This window comes from Pantherophis guttatus, chromosome 3 (genome assembly GCF_059756535.1).
Source record: "Pantherophis guttatus breed Tessera chromosome 3, ASM5975653v1, whole genome shotgun sequence".
Classification (NCBI taxonomy): Eukaryota; Metazoa; Chordata; class Lepidosauria; order Squamata; family Colubridae; genus Pantherophis; species Pantherophis guttatus.
In genome coordinates, this window is record NC_142065.1 from 46,031,840 (window position 1) to 46,042,173 (window position 10,334).

The window sequence follows — 10,334 nt, forward strand, 5'->3', positions numbered from 1 at the left end:
AATAGGTAAAAAGTAATTATAATGCGGCTAAACAAAGTATATTTGCTTCCAAATTCTAATGGGCTAAAAATTCCATGATTCATGTGATTAGGCAGAATTTCCCAAGACACTTAGACATATTCATTCTACTCGTTTCACTTAATTGAAAGGTGGGAAGATTGAATGCTGTTAAAATAAATACCTTTTCCTACAACTCTTAATGACTTATGGAATGTGTATTGGAGTGTGATCAAGAATATATCAAGCTTCTGGGTTTTTTTTAAAGTACCCCTGTCCATAGGAATGGCTGGGCTAGATAAATAACTTAAAAGTGTTAATTCGTCTGTTCACATACATTGCGACTGTAATTATTGAGATTAAGTGAAACCTTTTGTAAGGCAGATTTTCCACATATTTTGTATGTCTTGTTAGTAAAACACCGTCTTACAAAATATCTTGTATTCATTGCTTTTAAAAAGGAAAGATTCCTTCAAGTAAAGGTCATCATCGGATGGCAATTACTTCTCAGAGAGACATGGTGAGCTGGACTTGGACATTACAGCCTCCTATGATGGAATACCAGTGTCTCTGTGTGTGTGTGTATGCAAAAAAAAAAAAAGGAGGGAGGGAGGGAGGGAGAAAGAGAGAAAGACAAGGAGAGAGGGAGAGAGGGAGAGAGACACAGAGACACAGAGACACAGAGAGATAGAGACAGAAAGAAAATGAATGATGCATGTAAGATTCTTTACTGATAGAGACAAACCCCAGGATACCTTTCTAATTCCATCATGCTGATAGAGACAAAACAAAAAAGCGAAAAGGCAGCAGTAACCACCACTTCCTCATGCGTGCATACTAGAATCGGTGAAGAAAAAAATGACAACCCAGTTGTGTCATAGTTGACGCATTACATTGCAGTGACCATGCTATGTTGGCTTGGCAACAAAGCATCATTAGTCAAAAGAACTTATTAAATAATAAATCTGCTTAGCCAAAGAATTGCTTTATCTTCTTTTTTTTCTTCTCCCAACAGTAAAGCCAGCTTTTCTTCCCTCTTTCAATTTATCTGCACAGAATAAAATATCCCCCTTTGTCCTGAAAGGACCTTGTTTGCAGGAGGCTGTGCCTTCTGTACTTCTGCCTTTTCTCATTAGATTTACAATGAGATCTTCTGCTGAATGAAGCACAGAGGCTTCTCTTTTGTTGTTGTTGTTGTTCACTTGTGTTTGCCTGTGTGCTGTCAAGTATCACCCAAGTTGCCTGCCACACATTCAGAGAAGAGAACCTGGAAGTCAACTCCCAAGAAGGCAGACTTGACTCTCCTCTGGAGGGAAAACTAGGGCTACCTGCAGATGTACTGACTCACAAGACATCTTTCCCAGCATTTTCTTGTAGTTGAAAAAGTAATCTTCTGATGATTATTTTCTTACAATCTGTTCTTCTGGGCTTTTGCATTTTCCAAAGCTGCTTCAAGGATATTGATCAAATTGAATTTAACCCTAATCGCTTTTATTTTTAAAGCAGAGTTTTATTATTAACTCAGTAGGAAGATGAGCCTTAGTTTATAGAAATCATTGCTGAGAACAATGGGGTCCAAAGAGGAGATGTTGCTGCTGAAATATTAGCCATTCCCTGGGCGAGTCTTCTTGCCCACAGAATTGAAGCCCTTTTGCAATGCCCAAACAAGTTTCTCTCCCTCTCTCCCTCCCTCCCCCCTCTCTCTCCCTCTCCCTCTCCCTCTCCCTTTGCCTTTATCTCTATTCTGCACTGGTCTTTCTCTCTCTCTCTCTCTATCACCCCTCTCTCTTTCCTTCTCTTTTAAACAGCTCCCTCTTCCCTTCACCTCATCTTGATCCTGCTGAATTTTTGTTTCCTTCTATGTTAGTAATGCTACAAGAAAGGAGTAGAAGTTATGTGTGTATGTGTGTATGTATGTATGCATGTATAGAGTGTGTGTTAACATATTTCTCAGTGTGAGAATGGCTTGTGTATGAGAGAAAGATTGGCCTATGCAGATGAAAGGTCAATTAATTATCTAAATAGCAAGCTTACTTTATAAGCAGTTCATTTTAATTTGTGCTATTAATTTAGCTCATTGTTTTTGTTCTAATCCTATTAAGGTTGGAGACACTTGGGCTTTTGCAAGTAGAAATATAGAGATATACATATGCCTATATATATATATACATTCAGCACATATATACAACTATGTAACATACAAATTTCTTGTGTTGAGAAGAATATATAGGGTTGAGCTTGAAATTAGCAAGGCTAGTTTGTTGTTTTTTTGCTATTAAGTCATAGTTTTGCATAGGCAGAAAAAAAGGCTATTAAAGCTCTCATAGCTAAGACTTTCCTTGTTCACTAAGCCACTTTTAAACAGAGAACTGTTTAAATTGAATTGAATCCTTTTAATCAGGGGTGAAATTCAAAAATTTTCCCTACCAGTTCTGTGGGCATGGCTTGGTAGGCGTGGCAGGGGAAGGATACTGCAAAATCTCCATTCCCACCCCACTCTGGGGACAGCCAGAGTGGAGTGGGAGTTGAGTAGTTCTCCAAACTACTCAAAATTTCTGCTACTGGTTCTCCAGAACCTGTCAGAACCTGCTGAATAGCACCCCTGTATTTAATCCTTCCCTTCAAAAATGCTGTCTGGTTCTATGTTTTTTTATTGTGATTGTTTCCCTTATTAGAGATGGTATAGATATATAGAAAAGAAACTTACATGAAGTTTCATGCTAGGATTACATGTACTTTGAAAATAATTTGGCAAAAAGGATATAGGCCTCACACAAGTGCAATCCCTCTCTGCTACTAATTACAGCAGCCATGTTGTTTTTCAGGCTTCTGCACAGGCCTGGAAACTGCTATTATTTTCAGAAATCACACACTAAATATTCTTAAAGTGACAACATTATTAAACTCATGCAGAAGTTGGAAAAAAAGATACGCTGCTTTAATTTCCAGCAGAAATTAATATAGCAATTAAATGTGCTATGCTCATGTGACACTACCTCATCACTCTGAAGGGTAAAGAGCCCTATTCTACCTTGAGAACTACAGGGTAGAACCTAATCTCCCAAGTTAAAAATAGCAGCACTTGTCAGGTAGCAAAGTCTTGATGCCTCATGAATACTAAACCAGGGCAGAGAAATCCAATCTATGATCTGGACAGAAGAATATACACATGATGTGATAGAAGGCTTCTGTACTTATTAATAAATAATAGTACTAGGCTGTTCTGCTTCTAGTGTTGCATGCAGATGGAAACACAAAAAGAAATCATAGAGTTTAGTAGTAGCATGGTATTTTCTTTTTTTAAAAAATTAAATTCTATTAGATCATCTGATAGTAACCAACACAGCTATGCTTCCATCTCATTGATCAATTGAGGACCCAGTTTGTGGGGGCAATAAGCTGACTTTGTATAAATATACAAAAGTATGAAGGCTATTGTTTAACGCATTGTAAGCCGCCCTGAGTCTCCGGAGAAAGGCGGCATATAAATCAAATTTTTTTTAAAAAAAATCTTCCCTCCCACTGGACCATATGGAAATCTCGCATTCCATCTCTGAACAGGGACACCTGCTGTATATCCTCTGGCCTTTCAATGAAGCTATCCCAGGGTTGATGGAATTATGTTTGAAAGATATGCTTGAAGGCAATTACTGAAATATAATTAATTGAACTGCTATAAAGTTGGAGACTCAGTGAACAGCTTGGATGCATTCCTTCTCATTAGCAAAATCAAAATAAACTAATACATTATTTATTGTGAAAATCTTATGCATATCATCAATTCCCTTATTTTAATTTTTTTATAATGTGCAGAGAGCTGCAATATTTTTTTGGTCTAAGAAGAGTATATTTTAACAATGGCTGTGATGGTTATTCATATGATAGCATGTCTACTAACAAAACTATCTTACTTCAGCTTCATTAGATCCTTAGGAACTTTGAAATTACGGTGATGATTTAAAAATTATGATAGCAACTGCACAACAAACTGAAAAAGGCTGTTTACACACTCTTTTGTCAAGCTTCTCCGTGTACGTATTTCCCCAAATGTTTCTATGTCGTTTTTCTCCAGGGGTGTTACCAAATAGATCTTCTATTATGCAATTTTTCCAACATTCATGGAAGCTGAAAAGGGGACAGGACAGATCATATTTCATGAATAAATATTCATATTTTTCATTGCTTCTTTACTTACTAAGATCAATTAAAAATAGAAACACAAAACAGTCATACAATGTCTTTGCTGACAGTTCTACAACAGTTCTGGCAAACTTGGTTTTTGTTTGGTTCTTCTACAATCAGGCTCTGACTAGCCTCCATTAGTGCTGATGAAGTCCATTTCAAGATCTGTTTATGCTCTGGGAGGGAATATATCTGCAGAGATGAATAGTGTATGTTTATGAGAATAAGATTAAGTGTATGCGTAAAAATTGTAAAAATATGCAAAAATTGCATTCATATAGGTGAACATAATAAAAGCAAGAAAGGATGTGTTCAGGATTAAGTGTCAGATTAAATTTCCCAAATGTGCAATAAATAAAGCCAGTAGATCAAAATCTAGTAAGATCCACATTGTTTTTCTAGGAAGGCTTCCTTATGTTTTAACAGCAGTATGTGATCTCTTTCACTAACTATTCTTCTCCATGGAGAAGCATCACCTATTCAACATTGTGCAAGTGCTACAAAAATGTTAAAAGCACAACAAATCCTTCTAGAAACAAAGACATTTGCTTCTAGAGGCATTGTAGGAAGAGAACCATATTAGTCTATGATAGCAAAAAATCAGGAGACTGGTGGCATCTTTTTTTATTAACTTTTTTAAAGCTTTCAGGATCTATAGCTCACTTCATCAGATGCCTAGAGTAGCTTGACTGATGTGGGTTTTACAGTGGGAGGAAGGGAAGATTGGTTATGTGGATGCAAGGTACATGTGAGACAGATTACAAGTACTTTATGAATTAACAAATGTAATGTGCTAAAAGCCTGTTGTGTCTGTTTAGATAGCCTGAAACTTTTTGAGGGATGTGAATTCAGCAATCTCTCATTCAGTTTCAGTTTCAATTTATATAGCTGCTTTTCTTGGCAAAGTGACTGGAGAATGGTTAATGGTTCTAGCAGTCTAATTTTTCCAAAATGTTCACTGTGAAATAGTGCAATCGAGTGTCCTGAGGAAATTCAAATGCTCTGATATTATTTTGTCCTTGTTTTGAGTCAAACTTCAGTCCATTATTTTTTTCCCTCAAAATTTGGCCCATATATCTTAAATAGAATCTTACGTGGAATCCAGAGGGACAGTACTGTCATACATCATTAGACAAAGAACATGTGAAGCCACCTCTGATTCTATGTGTGATTCTATTTTTGTGGTTTTAATTGGTCCTCCCTGATGGCACTCCATGCAGTTGATGAAACTATGGCTCACAAAAGCATATGCCTTTTTAGTAAAATGTGTTAGCCAGAAAAGGTGCTGCAAGACTTTGCTGATTTTTACTTAATGTAGCAAAACTTTAATTGTGAAAGCACCATTTTTAAAAAAACGAGATTATCAATAAAAACCAGAAGTAAGCAAGACTGAGATTTGTGTCATTGCCAGACACAAATAAGTGTAGGCATGAATTCAGCAAGCACTATGGATGGCAAATAAATTATCCCTTGAAATTTAAGAATGAAAGGAAAGGATCAAAAAGGAGAGAAAAGAAATAAAAGATCAGACGCTAAAAAAAAAAAAAAAACAACCCTCCACAGGAATGTTCCTAGATCAAGAGATGTATCAAAATGTTTCTTTCCATTAGCTTTGTGAAGGGCAAGCAATCAACAGCAAATCAACAGCAAATTGGTTAAGTGATCAAAAAGTCTTTGAACAGTAGTCTCCCCAAAATAAGTCAAGGTCTGAAAGAAATTGCCACATTATATTTGGTAAAGAACAATTCATAATAACAAGAGGCAACCAGATCCTTTCTCCTGCCTTCAAGGTAGCTATCCTGCCCCCAAGGTTGATCTACTTCTTCTTATCACAACAATCTGGTCAGTTTGTTCAGCAGCAGGAGACCTATCAGTAAAACATACCAAGAGAGAGAGAGAAGAAAACTGTCTGATGCTGATACACATTTGTCAACAAAGAAATACAACTGTTGATATCTAAGGCCAAGGCACACATCAGAAGAATGTAATCCATTCCCCTAACCCGTAATCCTTCAGGAAAGTTGCACTATAATTATAATAATCCTCAGCCACTATCTATCTGAATTCATCTCCTAGGAAAGACACATATTTTAAAAATCTGATCAGACTACTGCTAATGTTGGTAAAACTTGGAAAAGGAAAAAATTGTATTGAGATAAAAAGTGGATTAAAAAGGGACTAGTCGTGTATGTCCACTATTTCATATTTTTAGCAGTTTTTCAGTATTCATCAATTATCTGGAATTGTACATGTAATTGAATAAGTATTTATTTAAGTGATGTCTTTCTATTATGAAGAATACCAAACTCTGGATTTTGCTTGATTGTGTCCAACATTTTTTTTTATTTGTGAAGGGGAGGAGGATATAAATATTTATAATAGAATACATCACAAGTGTAAGTATATATATATAGAGAGAGAGCTAGTCCTCAACTTACAACCATTCATTTAGTGACCAGAGTTACAAAAGTATTGAAAAAAGTGACTTACGACAGTTTTTACATTTACAACTGTTGCAGTATCGTCATGCTTACATGATCAAAATTTGGGAGTTTTGTAATTAGCATGTAATTATGACCCTTGCACTGTCCTGGGGTTATATTATCACCATAACCCTCCCAGCTGGCTTCCACCAAGCAAAGTCAATGGGGGAAGCCAGATTCACTGAACAACTGCATGATTCACTTAACAACTCCACTGATTTGCTTAATAACTGTGGCCAAAAAGGTCATAAAATGGGGTGCAACTCACTTAATAACTGTCTTACTTAGCAAAGGAAATGTTGGGCTCAATTATGGTAAATTGAAATAGCACCTGGTGTCTATTTGTTTCTTATGCATCATATGCAGAGATCATTTCTTAGAAAGAAAGTATTCAACGGGTGCTTTATTACATTGTTTGTTTTAAATGACATTTTAAAAATCCAATTATAAATCATATATAATAATATGCACATACCTCAAAACAGTTTACACAAATTTCAATTAAACTCTGAAATGGAGCATTACTTTTTTTAAAAAATGACTATTTCATATCCAATGTTACATTTGTGTAAAAATGTTTTTAAATCATTAGAAATATTGAAAAACTTGCAAAATAGAAAATGGATTAAAATCCACCCTCTCTCTAAATCTTTGTAGCCTTAGCCCTGGTATTATCAGGGGTTTCCCCCCCCCCCCGCCTTTCCATTCACTTGTGTCCAGTTCTCAGAGAACTTGGATAAGCCTCATTTCATTCCCAGGATAGGCCTCACCAAATGACTCTTGCTGATTACATTGTTAGAGTTCTAACAATCCTGTTTTCTACAGATAGAGAACTGGGGTTGAGAAATGGTTGTTGTTGGGTTTTTTTTACGCAACTCAGGCACCAAAATCCATGATACTCGTTCTCATTCTGCATCTGATGATTTTCATCCACTTTGCCTCGAGGGTTAGTCCTGCTAGACTTTTGCAGCAAATACAACAGAGAATCTTATGATATATTACTTTGATTAGATTCATATCTCACCTTCTCTACGGGAACTCAGGGTGGTATAAATAGCACTTCCATCTCAACTTTTCCCCACAACGATAATGTTGAAAGGTAGGCTGAGCTGAAAAGGAAGGATTGACCCAAAATTTCCCAAAAACCTTACAGGCAGGTGGTGCTACGAATCTGGGTCTTCCCCATTTTGGTCATAACCTTCACCACTATACCATATTATGTTTTAGCACTGCAGAGCTTTGTGGACCCATATTATCATTACACCACATATAATATAAAATTATCACATAAAATCTGATATGATTTTTTTAGACTGTGGAGATTTATTCTCTTCTTGGTAAGATCCAGTGCCTTTTAAAAAGCTATGTTACAGTACTAAAAAATTTTGCTCAGCATGGTGGTTTAGAATATGAAATATAAGACTGGTGGAAAAATAGAATCATTCTTCAGAGAACAGTTATCTAAGCAATGGGAACTGCTTAGACTCCTTAGAGGAGGACAGGAATGACCCAGAAATCACATATCAGCAATAAATATTCTCCAGGGGTAAGTCCTCAAAACAGTTCTAGTGATATGGTCATATTGTCTTGAATGGTATGATGAGACCAATGTCTGCTTTTGAAATGCCTTCACAATGTAGGTTAATTGTTTTTTTTCCCTGCAAATCCTACGACATTTCAATGTTTATTTGAGAGAATGTCTATGACCTGTATAAGACCTATGACCTATAAACAGAATACCTGGGCCATGCCAAACTTCAAAGTTAAATTTTCTTTGATCTTCCATCTATAAATCTGATAATCCATACTCAGGCCAGCACTGAGAAAGTATGTTGTCTAGCAGATAGTGTTGGACTTGGAATTCAGATTCCCTTGAACTCTGTGGGTGGCCTTAAAGCAAACCATGCCTGTGCAATATCTGTTGCCTATCTGCAAAAAAGGAGCCTAAATGAGAAAGAATAAACATTTACCTTCTGTACCTTATAAAGAACAAAATTTTGCTCTCTTTCTCAGATAAGACCTCCCAGTTGTATCCTGATTATCCAAAGTGGTGTCAGTTTTCTTTGTTCTTATCATTTTCATCAACCAAACTTGAATTACCTTTTACCCCTCTTGTGATTCAGTTTTAGAAGAGCCGATTGTGGTTCTTTGCAATTAGTAAAGTCTGTACTTGGCATCCACAGAAATGAATGAAATTCTTGCAGAGGCTCTAAGACTGCTCTCCAGATTAGGAGCCAGGCAGTGGTGCAACTTCAGGCTTCTGTTCCATTCCAATGCATTTCCCCCTATATAATATAGGTGTTAACATTCAGGTTGGAGGCAGACTACTTTGAACTCTTGAGATATATATCCATAATAAAAAATAAAAATGATGGTATAAACAAAATAAGGCACAAACATGAAAATGGATGTGCATGCACACATACATGTACACACAAAATGAACATCATATACTTTTAATATTTTAAGTTTTTTTTAAAAACATAGGCATTGTATAGTTAGGTTTAATTTTTCATGATTTTATAGAGATGGATCACTTCTGGATCTGTCTCTAGAAGTTGTAGTTGTTGATCAAATTCCAGTATTATTTCTTTGATCTGTTCTTCCATATTACTTGTTGTCTTTACTTGCTACTCCCTTCATCCTTACCAAGTGTAATAATTGTTTTTAAGCTATCACCCACTTGCATCACATACCCAAAATACAGTATGCATTGATCATAGTATTAGGGAACTTTAAGTCTCTACTTGACCCAAGACTGACTGACTAGTTCTTCTTGCAGTCATTGGTGTTCCTGGCAACTATCTTGGTCCCATAATTAGAAGGCAGCTTTCTTTTGTTCTTTCTCAATGTGATACACTATACTAATATGACAAAATATTGCTTTAACTATTCTGATGTTTGTTGTTATAGAAATATCCACATCTTTCATGGCCATGTCTAAATTTGTCATTATCTTTTCCTAGGATTAATACCCTCTCTATTTCTTCAGCACACTGTCAGTCAAGAGCCCAAGAAAACATCTGTTCTTGAGCCCAAGAAAACAAAACTATCACATTCACTTCTTCACTTGCAATTGTAAATTCAACAACCATGCAGCATGACATTCCTTTTGCTTAATAGTTAACATTAACCTGATATTTTCTCTTTCCCTTTTTATTTTCATGAGCTCTTGCATGTCCCTTTTACTTCTGCCAACAATTTCATCTCCATTTTTCCCATTATTAGTGTTTCATCCCCCAGCTCTGAATCCAGCTATCATTTCTTCCAACCATGCCATTCTCATAACCTCTTCTTTTGACCCTCTGAAACGCCGCTTCACTGATTACAACAAAATGTTTGACTATATAGATCATGCATGATCTACATACTTAAACATTTTGTTGTAATTACTGACACAGAGGTTTCATGCAGAGGTTCAAAAGAAGAGGTATTTATAACAGTTCCAATGTTGTCCTTTGTTCTTATTTATCCAGATTTATATATTCTATTCACATTGCACCTTTTCTTCAAGAGCTCAAGATGAAAATCTTCCCCCTCCCATATTTTCTATACAGCTCTGTGAAATAGGTTGGGCTGAGAGAGAATAATTGATTCAGAATCCCAAGTGATTGCTTGTTTTGAGAGCTGCCTCTAGGAACTTCTTAGAAATTTTAATTCAGATATTTAATT